Below are 10,695 nucleotides of genomic sequence, written 5' to 3'. Positions count from 1 at the left end.
TAACGATTTATGGTATTCATCAATCTTGCTCAAACAAAGAATGAACTCGCATAGACCAGATGGCCAGAATGGTCCCTCAATTAACACTAGGCGTTTTCACATCAGCCCGATAAAAATCCAAGCTCGAGATATTTTTCGCAGAAAATAGTCAGCAAAATAGCGCGCTATTTCGAAACATCGGGCTGATGTGAAAACGCCTACTATATAGGGAAAGAATCCATTTCATTATCTTGCATTGAATGTATATCAACAATCTCTTTCTATTGATATTGACAAAAACCCGTTTTGCTGTCAGGTGGATGTTCTGGCAAGCAGCATCATCAGGATTACATGAATAATCATTCTACAATAATACAATTAACACAGATGCTTATCCAGTGATTTTAAAAACTAACATGCATGTTAGCTGGTTGGTCTTTCGAATTAGCTTATCAGTATTTATTGAACGATACAAAATTTCATATCGTATCCTGCAGTTCTTTAATTTTTAGAAGTAGGCTCTACTTTAGTGATTATGATATAACTGTGTAAATGAAATATGAATAATTGTGGTGATTGAAGTTTTTGACATTTATTAATCGTTAATGTAAGTCCAGTCTGCTGTGTATAAAAGCAAAAATGGGTTCAACGGTGAGGATTTTGTCAATCACCATAATAACCCAGTTCTGAAAACAAAATTATTGATCGTTGTCTTCACTTGGAATCGCGTAAGAATCGAGGGACCTTGTGGCAAGGAGCTGTATCTCCATATAGCTTTATCAGAAGTTTCCTTCATCGTCCTTGCATTTGGCTTATTCCCTCATTTAACATTTGACTTGAAGTTTAGCACGTGTGACCATTGTAGTTTTAGGATGTGCAAAACACGTCTCTTGTCCAATGTTGAGCAATGCGTTGATATAGCAACTACATTTTTGAAAAACAAAAATTGTAGATTGAGCTTACTCCCCCTACTTTTTTCAGCATTTAACTTGAAATTTATCATATGTGACTGCTATTCAATGAAGATATGCAAACTTCATTTTTTTTTTTGTCAATGTGCTTCCATGGAACCATTTTTTTTTTAATGAAAGTCATACAAAGTAAGCCTACCTATGGACTTAGCTCACTCACTCGCTTTGCGCATTTGGCATGAGATTTGGCATATGTGACCGACATAATTTGTAAATGAGCAGAATTAATGTTGAACAACACGTTCCTATGGTAACAGCATTTCTTTTGCTCTATAAAAAGCATATGGAATATGCACAGTACGACCCATGCCTTACTCACTTTTATCCATAAGGTTGCTCATGCTATAGATGATGTATCCCACACTGTTGGAGTTTTTCTTGATTATTCAAAGGCCTTCGACACAATTGACCATGATATTTTGATTTACAAGCTACGGCATTATGGCATACATGGGAAGGCTTTATACTGGTTTCGAGATTATTTATCAAACAGAAAACAATTTGTGAGTATAAATGGTCGTGATTCTCAGTCAAAGTTAATTTCATGTGGTGTTCCAATGAATAAAGAACTTAAATCCGTGCAATCTTGGATATACGCGAACAAATTGTCACTTAATATCGATAAAACTCATTGTATGCTTTTTAGCAATAGTCTTAAAACCCTTCCTTGTAACATTAAGTTTAACGAAACTGAATTAAATCAAGTTAGTAGCATAACATTTCTAGGGCTTTTTATTGACAGTGATTTGTCTTGGAAATCCCACGTCAGTTATTTAAGTAATATTCTTTCCAAAAATACGGGTGTTCTTATCAAACTGAAGAGTGTCTTTCCAAGTCAAATCCTGCTTAATCTTTATTATACTTTGATTACTCCGGACCTTATTATGGTATTCTTGTTTGGGGGAAATGCACCTAGAAATCTTCTTGATATACTGTTCCGTGTTCAAAAACGCGCCATCAGAAATATCAACCATGTTGGATATTGTCCCACACGAATGATTTATTTCTCAAAAATGAGATACTGAAAACATCAGATTTATTTAGTTACAACGTCGGCATATTTATGTATAAATTTTCTGCCAAGGAGTTACCGGATGTTTTTACTCGCATGTTCAGGAAAAACTATTTGATACATAATCATCCTACCCGCCAAAGTGACGCATTTCACCTTCCACGTACTCGAACAATTTTCGAAAAAAAAAAAGGATAATGTATAAGGGCCCTAGATACTGGAATGACCTCTCCACCGAAATAACAAGCTGCTCTTATTTATATTCCTTTAAACGCAAATTAAAAGAGTCTTTATAGAGTGCATATCTTGCAGAAACTGAATAATTGCAATGTCTTATGTAATATTGTGGTATGTTATTGTCCGATCAAACATTCTTGTCAACACGCTGCAGATTCCATTTTGGGTCTTGCCGTCATGCTCTCCGAATTCATCATTAGCAATTCCACATTCTACTTCGTTTCCCTCTCTTCCTCTTTCCCTCTTCCTCTCTCTAACTTTCTATACAGAGCTTGACGGCAGGCACCATGGCTTAAGCAGCTGTACATGTTACTTTTTGTGTCTTACTGATCATATCCTGGCGATAGTTTTAATGCAACAACAGCTTATAGTGTATATACCAAAGTAGGCTTTATGATTATGCAAATCATGTTGTACTCCTGAAACCAATGATAGCTCGGTCACAGTAATGGTTCACATTTTAGTTGTTTTTTTTTCCTATTTGGCACCATTACATCATCTGGTCTTATCTTCTATCCGTTCTCCGTTTCTTTGTCACAAACACTGATTACTCGGGGCTTACAGCCAAACAAGCTTGCTCCATGTAGGTCCCGTCATACTTTTCTTTGATCAACCCCATCTCGATTTCCATTTTGACCAGTTATCATTACATGTAATTACTGTGTTATCACCATATATATTGTTTGTGTTTTGCACATTGTTTACAAGGTGAAAGAACTTGTTTAATTTCCGTTATAATGTCCATAATTGAGAAGTATGGAAATAAATGAATTGAATTTAGTAGTCTACATTACTTAATCTCCTTATTCGATATGCATGTGTGTGTGTGTGTGTGTGTGTGTGTGTGTGTGTGTGTGTATAGATCAATATCCATAATATTATGTATATGTATATAATATATTCATTCATGTATAGGTATTACATTCATTAGGATATCATACCAGTAATGAAGCAATAGGCATTTGTTAGCTGTTTCGCAAGGATGAAGTTGTCATTTTTATTTGGAGTAGAATTCTGCTAAAGTTTAACAATTGATCAAGTCACCTTAATTGTACTCCCCCCCCCCACCCCCGCATGAGACGGGAGAACATTTATTTCTGTCGTTGTTGCTGATGATGAATCAGCTGCAGCTCCCCGCCCCCCCCCCCCCCCCCCGTTCCACGGCCCCTGTAGAGTAATGTACATCCCGAAGGCATTGAAACAGGCATGATTTCCTGTTGATTAGTCTCATTCTTCCCACCCCCTCTTTTTTTTTCTTCGGAGCCAAAAGATGTGAGATGGGGGGGGGGGGGGGGAGGGCTGCAACCATGCTCATCAAGTATAAACTCCATGCACGAATCTGCATGTCAGTTATTATGTTCCCACTTAGCTATGTCAAACTTGAGCTAACAGTCAGCTTTAAAAGCTTGTCGAGATTATCATTTAAAGATTAGAATTGCAGGACAGATTTTTTTTTTTTTTGCACATGATCTGAGAAAATTTTTTGTTTGCATATCATTTGAGAGAAAAATGAGCAACTTCAGAACAAAAAAAAGGAGAAAAAGATAAAGGGCTGAAAATAACGAGGAAGGAGAACTCTATCGTATTTAGGATGGCTGAATCAAAGATCGATCGATTGACTTGATTGTTTGATTATTTGATTTATTTATGTATTTATTTCATTTATTCATTCATTTATTTATTTATTTATTTATTTATTTATTTATTTATTGTTTGATTGATTGTTTGATTGATTGCTTGATTAATTGGTTGGTTGATTGATTAATTGATTGATTGATCGATTGATTGATTGATTAATTAATCGCTATCACCAAGGAGAACTCTACAGGGAAAGTGCAATGAAAGGTCAATAGGTGTAGAATGTATTATTGTTTGTTTTCACCATAGTTCACCGACAACGATAGGTTTTATATCCGCCCACATATTGCATCTCCAAACACATACCATAGAGGAACCTCCATGCACATACATACAAGCAGATGATGACTAAACGAAAAGAGCAAATAGGATTTAACGCACTATCAAAAGTGATTGTCAAGGCCGCGACAATACATCATATGTGGTACCTAATGTGAATATTCGGTTTGACTCATTTCCAATTGTTTTGGTAACCTTACGAGATTTTCGAAATGAGTAATCAATTTCATTTCGCAATCTTTCACTAGCACCATCCACTACGTTTACCATCCATGAGGAGATCTTCACAAGATATATGATCATGTGACTTCTTTTTCTTTTCTTTCTTTTTTTTTTGGATGCATAAATAGTTAGAACACCGTGAAGTTTTTATAGAATCTCTTCTCATAATTGGCGATTTTTTTAAAGTTGTATTTTTCCAATGCTTGGGCTGTCATCACTAGATCAGGCTATATCACAATATGTTACAAAATTACATAATGGAAGCATTATATGATTATATATATATATATATATATATATATATATATATATATATATGTATACATATATAATATAAAAACAAACAAAGGGAAAATGCACCAGAAAAAGAATGATGAAGAATCCCGATGGAAACCCATTTTCTTTGCTCAAAGTTCTCACTATATATATATACATATACAGGAAATGCTACACCTCCTGCATACTCTCCCAAATTGGAAAATAAATTTGACGGGAAACATCTCTCTCCTTCCTTCTAAAGGAGATAAGTCCATTGTTCTTTTATGTTAATGGAAGAAGGAAAAAAGTTCTGACGGCATATCTGTAATGTTGACAACAACGATGCACGAAGGAAAATTCTCGTCGTGCTTATTTGGTTTGTTTTTGTTTTTGTTTTTTATTTAATCGAATTGAGCAATCAAGTGCTAGAATACACACATTTGCAATTTGATATTGCATAGATTCATCAAATACAGAAGTGAATGTTTATAATTTGAAACTTCTTATCTTTTAGAGGGTTTTCAAGGTACAACTATAGTTGGCACGAAACCTAGGCAACGATGAATTTACTAATCCAATAGAAGGTGTAATGTTTGTTATAGATAACTCTTTAGTCTTTATGCCGTAAGCAGATAGAACACAGGGAAATAACACATCTCACTTGCCATTCGTCATTTGCAAGTATTGTTTATGAAAGGGGTTTGTGCTTCCATTTAAAAAGAAAAAAAAAAGACGTTTCGAAGGCAAAGCTAATCGGCTACAAAGACTAGTTCAGTATCCCCATATGACGTTATTAGGGAGTTTTCGCTACACTACGGGAAGCAATCACCCGTGACAGTCCCCGTACTCGTAGAACTCCCGTCCTCATATCTAAGCAGTTTCGCTTTCCTGTGCAGGACGGAGGCGTGTGGACAAGATAGCTGATTGGCTGGCTGGCTGGCTGGCTGGCTGGCTGGCTGACTGGCTCACTCCTGCCCAGCATCGGGACCGAACGCTATTTTGGCCGAGTACCGTACTCGTTTTCCCCAGGACGGGACGTTTCTCGGATTTGATCATGCGCAGAAGCAAATTTTGCACTCGGCACGCTCAACTCCCAGCCGCGTCGTGCTTGCGAAAACTCCCTGTGTATAGGGCTCACACCCGTAAATACAATGGAATGTCCGAAACCCCTTCACAAATTCGTACCAAAGATACCAAAATAAATGAAGAAAAAAATTAATTAAAAATCAATGATGCAGTTTGGCAAAAAACTGAATAGCTGTAGATATTGAGTATGAATTCCTCTACAAATTGCATTTTGGTTAGAAGATGAAAGCTTTTCTGGTGGAATTTGAGGGGACTATATTTCATTGGGTACGTGCACGGAAAATGGGTGACTTTTTGAGTGACAAGAACTCGTAGTCTGGCTTTTCGTACCCCTGAACAGAATATGAACTGAATTATCCACCCTGAGAATTTGATGGATGAAAGGGTCTATCTAACTTATCCAGGTTAGTGAAGCTGAAACACCTCATTTCTCCCAGCTATTTTACAGAATTTTTTGAAATTTGATTTTTAACACACGTCCCTATGGGAAAATATTTATGGGTGTGAGCCCTATAGAGGATGCATGCAATGCACACAAGTCTATGGGAAGTATTCATCCCATACAAACTCTGCTGGTTTATGTTGATGTATTGTGTCAGATCTCTTCCTCCCTCCCCCCTTCCCTTTCCTACCCCCCCCCCCCTTCTCCTCTACCCCCCCCCCCCCCTCCCCACTCTGTTTGGCTATAATTTGTTTTCTTGTTATGTTGTTGTGTTGTTGTGGTATAGATAGATCTTTGTACATAGCAGTCATCAGTATCACACAACTTTGAATGACTGCGTTATTTTAATGTATTTCTTTGTTTGGCTACCACTGGAACAGGTCAAAATTCATAAAGTTAGTCTGTTTGACAAAACAAAGTCTTTTCAAGTATTTTGTAGGCAATAATGTGATGATGACACCCCCATAATCAAAGATTACTGCCTGCATCTAGGTATTCATCTTATGAAGAACTGATCAGCACTACATTTTTATTTTTTTTTAAAAACCTCAAAGGGTGTGAGTTTCAAAAGTGTCCCTTTGAGAAGCTTTATAACCCTAGAATGTGTAATTTCCCATATGATGTAGGTGCAAATATCATCAAAAACACATTTATGTTTAAAAGTCAAATGAGAAATATGACCTTCACTATAGAGGATGCATGCAATGCACACAAGTCTATGGGAAGTATTCATCCCATACAAACTCTGCTGGTTTATGTTGATGTATTGTGTCAGATCTCTTCCTCCCTCCCCCCTTCCCCTTCCTACCCCCCCCCCTTCTCCTCTACCCCCCCCCCCCAACTCTGTTTGGCTATAATTTGTTTTCTTATTATGTTGTTGTGTTGTTGTGGTATAGATAGATCTGTGTACATAGCAGTCATCAGTATCACACAACTTTGAATGACTGTGTTATTTTAATGTATTTCTTTGTTTGGCTACCACTGGAACAGGTCAAAATTCATAAAGTTAGTCTGTTTGACAAAACAAAGTCTTTTCAAGTATTTTGTAGGCAATAATGTGATGATGACACCCCCATAATCAAAGATTACTGCCTGCATCTAGGTATTCATCTTATGAAGAACTGATCAACACTACATTTTTATTTTTTTTACAAAACCTCAAAGGGTGTGAGTTTCAAAAGTGTCCCTTTGAGAAGCTTTACAACCCTAGAATGTGTAATTTCCCATATGATGTAGGTGCAAATATCATCAAAAACACATTTATGATGTTTAAAAGTCAAATGAGAAATATGACCTTCACTATAGGGCTCACACCCGTAAATACAATGGAATGTCCGAAACCCCTTCACAAATTCGTACCAAAGATACCAAAATAAATGAAGAAAAAAATTAATTAAAAATCAATGATGCAGTTTGGCAAAAAACTGAATAGCTGTAGATATTGAGTATGAATTCCTCTACAAATTGCATTTTGGTTAGAAGATGAAAGCTTTTCTGGTGGAATTTGAGGGGACTATATTTCATTGGGTACGTGCACGGAAAATGGGTGACTTTTTGAGTGACAAGAACTCGTAGTCTGGCTTTTCGTACCCCTGAACAGAATATGAACTGAATTATCCACCCTGAGAATTTGATGGATGAAAGGGTCTATCTAACTTATCCAGGTTAGTGAAGCTGAAACACCTCATTTCTCCCAGCTATTTTACAGAATTTTTTGAAATTTGATTTTTAACACACGTCCCTATGGGAAAATATTTATGGGTGTGAGCCCTATAGAGGATGCATGCAATGCACACAAGTCTATGGGAAGTATTCATCCCATACAAACTCTGCTGGTTTATGTTGATGTATTGTGTCAGATCTCTTCCTCCCTCCCCCCTTCCCTTTCCTACCCCCCCCCCCTTCTCCTCTACCCCCCCCCCCCCTCCCCACTCTGTTTGGCTATAATTTGTTTTCTTGTTATGTTGTTGTGTTGTTGTGGTATAGATAGATCTTTGTACATAGCAGTCATCAGTATCACACAACTTTGAATGACTGCGTTATTTTAATGTATTTCTTTGTTTGGCTACCACTGGAACAGGTCAAAATTCATAAAGTTAGTCTGTTTGACAAAACAAAGTCTTTTCAAGTATTTTGTAGGCAATAATGTGATGATGACACCCCCATAATCAAAGATTACTGCCTGCATCTAGGTATTCATCTTATGAAGAACTGATCAGCACTACATTTTTATTTTTTTTAAAAACCTCAAAGGGTGTGAGTTTCAAAAGTGTCCCTTTGAGAAGCTTTATAACCCTAGAATGTGTAATTTCCCATATGATGTAGGTGCAAATATCATCAAAAACACATTTATGATGTTTAAAAGTCAAATGAGAAATATGACCTTCACTATAGAGGATGCATGCAATGCACACAAGTCTATGGGAAGTATTCATCCCATACAAACTCTGCTGGTTTATGTTGATGTATTGTGTCAGATCTCTTCCTCCCTCCCCCCTTCCCCTTCCTACCCCCCCCCCCCCTTCTCCTCTACCCCCAACTCTGTTTGGCTATAATTTGTTTTCTTATTATGTTGTTGTGTTGTTGTGGTATAGATAGATCTTTGTACATAGCAGTCATCAGTATCACACAACTTTGAATGACTGTGTTATTTTAATGTATTTCTTTGTTTGGCTACCACTGGAACAGGTCAAAATTCATAAAGTTAGTCTGTTTGACAAAACAAAGTCTTTTCAAGTATTTTGTAGGCAATAATGTGATGATGACACCCCCATAATCAAAGATTACTGCCTGCATCTAGGTATTCATCTTATGAAGAACTGATCAACACTACATTTTTATTTTTTTTACAAAACCTCAAAGGGTGTGAGTTTCAAAAGTGTCCCTTTGAGAAGCTTTATAACCCTAGAATGTGTAATTTCCCATATGTGTGGCGCTCCGTCGGAATGAGTCAAAAGTCGCAAAAAATGAAATCGTAGTTATGCCTATATGTGAATTCTACAGACTCTAAGCTTTACACTGATATGTAATACAACTCATTTCGACATCCCTATAGATCATAAAAAACGAATATTAACCACGTTTGTTATGTCAGTTGATTTTCTAAATAACGGAGAAAATCGCTCTCAAAGTTCAGGCCGTGTTCAAGCTCACACCTGTTTCTTTCACGGGACGAAACAATACAACTGTCCTGCTTAGCGACGGCGTTTACGCTCCATCGCACGCACTACCGTATAAGGCGATAGCTTGGGTATGTAAGATAATCAACCAATCGCAGGACATGTCTGTCATTAACGATTCTGACCAATACGGCAGCCCGAATGTAAACTTCGGCGCGTTTGTGTCCGTGCCGCTGCCGCCGCATGAATGAGTCGGTATGCGTTGTGTGTCGGCTGCGTTGTGGTTTGCCGCAATTTTTTAACTCACAAACAATAGGAAACAGTAGAAAGAAGGCACGCAATGCGTCTTAAGAGAAGCGTCTTTTGGCGAGGGCGTTGATCGCTTCCATTCTCCTCCCATGTTGTTGTCAATGGAAACTAAAGAGGATGCGTTTAGCAAGTACCAATACCTAAATAGAACCTGAGAGCCTATTGTAGGCGGGCACGCACAATGCGTCTTACGAGAAGCGTCTTTTAGCGAGGGGGTTCATCGCTTCCATTCTCCTCCCATGTTGTTGTCAATGGAAACTAAAGAGGATGCGTTTAGCAAGTACCAATACCTATTAAATAGAACCTGAGAACCTATTCTAGGCGGGGGTTCAAAACACAGCATCGGTAGAAAAAGTCAATGAAGTTGATTAACGATAGTCGTTTTTTGAGATCGTGTTCTTTGCGCGTACTTAAAACCCTCAAATTACGCACATGGTCGTAATGTTGCAGAGCATCAAAAACTGCTTTCGCGTCTGTTCTGCTGCAGCTGTATACAGCCGTAACATTATGAATTCCCGCCATATTATTAAAGGCACATTTCCTTTATAGGCGTTGCGTGCACAGTAATTATCGCTTATCACGCTTGCCAATGCTGCACATATTATACGTATCAGAAGCAAAGGTTGATGTAGGCTTGACAGCTTCACGTTGGGTTTACAATGATTGCATCATAAATATACTTCTTATTCTCAGTCACTTTTCTAATAGCATAGCATATAAAAAACCATTAACTTGTAGCTTCAGCTGAATTATTTTTTTTTTACATCACATTTGCAGTTACAATCTTTCTGCGTTTGAGAAGTGGATCATAAATAATAATAATGAAAAATATTCGGAATTAATACTTAGGCCTTCTTCACTTCGTTTTGTATCCACAAACCTTATCAGAAAAAAAAATGATTGCTTGATTACTTTCGGGTAAAGGAACTACCGGAAAGGAACCGCATTTAATTTTCTTGTTAACGAACCTAAGCTAATAGCGAACCATATTTCATTATATGATTAACGAACCTTCAGAATAATCAATTGTATTACCCCCCCCCCCTCCCGAGAAAAAAAAGCATTTCAATATCATGCGTTGTCAATAGTGATAAAAGGCCCGTTTTTATTTCGTAGTGTGTCTCAGTACTCCTGTGCTTATTT

This window comes from Diadema antillarum, unplaced genomic scaffold (assembly GCF_040938485.1).
Source record: "Diadema antillarum isolate AM-2024a unplaced genomic scaffold, OU_Dant_1.0 seq00001554_RagTag, whole genome shotgun sequence".
NCBI lineage: Eukaryota > Metazoa > Echinodermata > Echinoidea > Diadematoida > Diadematidae > Diadema > Diadema antillarum.
This window is presented reverse-complemented; position numbering follows the sequence as displayed.